Here is a 4,887-nt window from a genome sequence, read left to right on the forward strand (position 1 = left end):
GTCAGGTGATTGACTTGGCCATTGCATAACATTCCATTTGTTAGCCTTCTATGAGTTCTGAAGCATTTGACTGAATATGAGCAGATAATATTGCCCGAAACACTTCAGAATTCATCCTGCTGCTTTTGTCAGCAGTCACATCATCAATAAATACAAGGGAACCATTTCCATTGGCAGCCATACATGCCCACGCCATGACACTACCACCACCATGCTTCACTGATGAGGTGGTATATTTTGGATCATGAGCAGTTCCTTTCCTTCTCCATACTCTTCTCTTCCCATCACTCTGGTACAAGTTGATCTTTGTCTCATCTGTCCATAGGATGTTGTTCCAGAACTGTAATGGCTTTTTTAGATGTTGTTTGCCAAACTCTAATCTGGTCTTCCTGTTTTTGTGGCTCACAAATGGTTTACATCTTGTGGTGAACCCTCTATATTCACTCTTGTGAAGCCTTCTCTTGATTGTTGGCTTTGCCACATATACACCTACCTCCTGGAGAGTGTTCTTGATTTGGCCAACTGTTGTGAAGGGGTTTTTCTTCACCAGGGAAAAAATTCTTCTGTCATCCACCACAGTTGTTTTCCGTGGTCTTCCGGGTCTTTTGGTGTTGCTGAGCTCTCCGGTGCGTTCTTTCTTTTTAAGAATGTTCCAAACAGTTGATTTGGCCACACCTAATGTTTTTGCTATCTCTCTGATGGGTTTGTTTTGATTTTTCAGCCTAATGATGGCTTGCTTCACTTTATTTATTTTTTTACATACCTGGCTAAATATAATGGAATTCATCAAAATGTAAAAAGCCTGTTTTCTTTAAAAACCTGATATTTTTGCCAGCAAAAGAGCTTGTTTTTGTATTATCCTGGCCCAGAGCTGGATTAAGGCTCTGGGGTAACCCCTATGATGTAACATAGTTATCATTTTAGACAAGTACACAGGCAATACTGTGTGCACCACTGTTAGGTGCACACAGTTCTGCCTTCACGAGCAGTATGTGTGAAGCGGGACATACCTCCCAACTGTACTAAGCGAAACAGTCACCCAATTTCGGGACTGTCCCACCAGATTCAGGACAGTTGGCAGACTGTCCTGTTGTCTCATACCTGTTCTTGTCACTTTCACCACTTGCGGCTGCTGGTTACTTTAGCTCATTTGCTGGTTGTCTGGATCCTGGAATATTGGAGGCCCTATTTGGAAAAAAAATGGATACATCAAATTTAGAAAACTCCAACCAGTCCCAGTGTTAAATCAATAGCACACACATTTTATAATTAGGCCTCCCTCAAGCCACAACATTAAAATAGTTATATTTACATTTGCTAAATAGATCTCTTTCCCTCCAACCAACCCTGACATTAGATATCAAACACATTTGATATACAAAACTATTTCCCTCCCTCCAAACAGCCCCAGCAATAACTTAAATAGCATTTACATTTAACAAATATTACCATTTCCCACAACAATCACAGGCATTAAATAATACATAATTACATTTAATAAATAGACCTCATTTTCCATAAACAGCCCACAATCAATAAATGGCTCCCAAAACACCCCAGCATTACAGTAAAGGTCCAATCACCAAATTATAAATTCATAGGCCCCACTATTAAATTAAATTGCCCCACCATTACCCCACAAATAAAATAGTACCCAATAATTAGCCCCCATCTGCACTTCACAATTAATAGCCTACCTCCCACATTATATTAGGATCCCCTCTCTCTCCCACACTACAATCGTTTGCTGGCCCCCACACAAACACACTGCATTCATTTACTGGCCCCTACACAAACACACTGCATTCATTTACTGGCCCCCTCACACACACACACACACACCATGTAGTGGCCCCCTCAAACACACACACACACACACCACATGTAGTGGCCCCCTCACACACACCACATGTAGACTTAGTGGCCTACACACACACACACACACACACACCACATGTAGTGGCCTCCACACACAAACACACACAGTGGCCCCCTCACACACACACACCACATGTAGTGGCTACCTCACACATACACACACAACATGTAGTGGCCCCCTCACACACACAACATGTAGTGGCCACCTCATACACACACACAACATGTAGTGGCCCCCTCACACATAATATGTACTGACACACAATATACTGACTGACGCACACTATACCCTGACAGACACACACACACACACACACACACTATACGCTGACTGACACACACTATACACTGACGCACACTACACACTGACCTACTACCTCCCAGCCCCCGCCAGCACTTATTCCAGACGCGCCGCGCGCTGGATGTCCTCTTTACACATGGGACGGCACCTGTCACGTGGTGCGCGTCCCATGTGACCAATAGGAAGCCAGGAGGCCCCAATAGTGGAAGGGAGGGAGAGGGGCTGGTCCCAGAGGAGGGAACAACCACCAAGTAATAAACACTAAGGGCTGGCCCAAAATTGATTTTTGTTTGGTCCGGCCCGGGGGGCATGTGCCCCCCTGCCTCCCGGCCCAGCCTCCCCTGCCTCCCAGGTTGTCCTATATATGTTTTTCAAAGACAGCTTAAAGTCACTCAAATACAACGAATGAAGGATCGGTCACATTACATAACCTCCAGCGGTGGCAACTTTTTTCCTCTCCCTACTCATTTGATTATGACAACTCTAACAAATGGGTTAATCCTTAGAGTACCACAAGGAAATTAAATTAATCATTAAGTATAATTTGTTTGGATTTACAATCCTGTCATGATCTCCGCCATGGAGAGCGCTGATCTTCTGCAATGCACATTAGCAGAACACAATAAGCCAAAACATACGCCTACATGTACATGATAGTACATCAGAGACAATGTGACAAGTGTAGATGCTGTGGGGTCTAGGTTCGTATAACTGATGGAAAAGTTATCTTATTATTTAGGACCCTTAAGCTATAATGGCTCTTAAGCTATAATCATAAATCAATAAGCTATAATCATAAATTAAGCTAATCAGACAATGAGTTTTAAAGTATTAATGTATGCTTTTGACATATTCAATGTTTTCTGTCGGATCAGCTAAAGATGGTTTTTGTTCTTTAAGCCAAGTTCAGATATTTCGTGTCAATTTCCTCTTGACTAAACTAGACAACCGCAACCATCTACACTTCCGTGAATGTCTGGAAAAAACTAGAAATGCGCTATCCACAGAACATTCCAGATAAAAAAAAAGAAGAATCAAAGGATATTGAGAAATATCAGAAATCAACATGTTAACAATAATGATATTTTATGCCTATTCTGCCATACTGCAGAAAATTTAATTTCCTCTTACTGGTTTCGATGTATCTGTATACGTGCAATATATGTTTATATCAAAATAGTATACTGATAATTAATTGGTTGATTTACACTGACGTGATTATGACACGATAATGTTTATAAAAATAAGTCATTTTAAAGAAATAAAGCAGTTCAATTTCGACACCAGACAGCTCGTGTGGTCTCTTTTTTTTGAGCTCTGATCGATCATATACATCATACTGCTGATACAGCATTATACATATAATCTTTGGCTTGTCAATTGAAGGTTAAGTATACCTCTATATAGCAATACAGGAGTTTCAGCCCTAACAATGCCTACATATCATGACACCTGAATGCTTAGAGTTTTGAACAGAAGCCACATTGCAGGGCTACTATCATGGGTCACAATAATTCATTGCTAACTCCAAGATTTTTTAAACTGGGGTGTTTTTATTTTACAATGGCACAAAAAAGGATGCCCTTTTAATATAGAGTCAGGCAATATTTACTGTCTTTAAAGAAATTATCTGGGAATTCACTAATATGATTTCTGTACTTGGGGTAAGTAACCCAGTCTTAAGGGTAGAGAAGTTAAAAAATATAATTCTTGAACTCTTCTGTCCAAGAGTTTCCATGGTGCAAGTTAATCTCACATGTCATTTCCTCAAAGCTTTCAAACTCTGTGCAACATAGGACATGAAATACATGTTTGTTACCCTTCTCCGCTTCACTAATCCATAATTCATTTACTCAAAAAGGAAGGAAGCACTTAGGTATGGAAACCCTCTACTGACAAAATATGCTTTTTTATAAAAAGGGCTATTGCAATTGGCCATAATAAAGGTATTTCCAAACAATACCGGATCATGTCCAAGCCTCCATCCTTAGAAGGTATGTGCTATCCCCTCTTGATGTGATTGAATGTGCACAACAAGAGTTATATTAATTTTCATTCATCATTGCATTCAAATTTTCTTTTGACAATAATTAAGCAGGGCATTTTATTGAATTTAAAGCATGTGATTTAATAATCATTCTTAAATTTAATCTATTGTTTACTGGAAAAACAGTGTTTCAATCCACTGATCTGTACATCCCACACAGCCTCTATAAGGGTAGATGACCTTTTGACTTTAGCTCATTGGCTATTGTCCCCAAACCCCATAACGTTTGAATAAATTGTTATATCCTGCAGTATTTTTTAAATTGTCTTTTAAATTTACATCTGTATTTTGCACGGTTGCTTACCTTAACCATGTTGTACAGTAGAGGTTTATTTCTTAACAAAATAGAAACAAAAACATTCAGATATTTAGAAACATTTGGAGAAGACAATGTATTAACTGTTATATTGACAAAAAATTCAGCAATTAATTATTACCACAATGATGCAACACCAAAGTCAAATGCACCAGAAAACGTAATACTGGAATTTCAAGTCTTTGCTCTTTCATGGGCACATAACGGTCATTCAATGTGAATTAGTGGCAACTACTTGTATAACCTTGTGTTCTAGAAATTGTATTGGATTCAATGTTATTTCTCAACATAAATTTCAATTTAACCATACTTTGTCTTTCTGCTGAGGAGTAGTATTTGAAACAT

General features: G+C 39.2%; 1 protein-coding gene across 3 annotated transcripts in view; it reads right to left on the reverse strand.

Annotated features, from left to right (window-relative positions):
• Positions 1-4,359: 4,359 nt before the first annotated feature.
• The window catches only part of MTA1 (metastasis associated 1), a 303,171-nt gene continuing 302,643 nt past the window's right edge, over positions 4,360-4,887 (reverse strand). Inside the window, exon 19 of one of the 3 annotated variants that reach the window (XM_075192755.1) lies at positions 4,360-4,887. This exon is cut by the window's right edge and continues 1,014 nt beyond it. The gene's annotated coding sequence lies outside the window, so the exon portion shown is untranslated. The other 2 variants (XM_075192764.1, XM_075192754.1) reach the window with 2 other exon arrangements.

This window comes from Mixophyes fleayi, chromosome 12 (assembly GCF_038048845.1).
Source record: "Mixophyes fleayi isolate aMixFle1 chromosome 12, aMixFle1.hap1, whole genome shotgun sequence".
Classification (NCBI taxonomy): Eukaryota; Metazoa; Chordata; class Amphibia; order Anura; family Limnodynastidae; genus Mixophyes; species Mixophyes fleayi.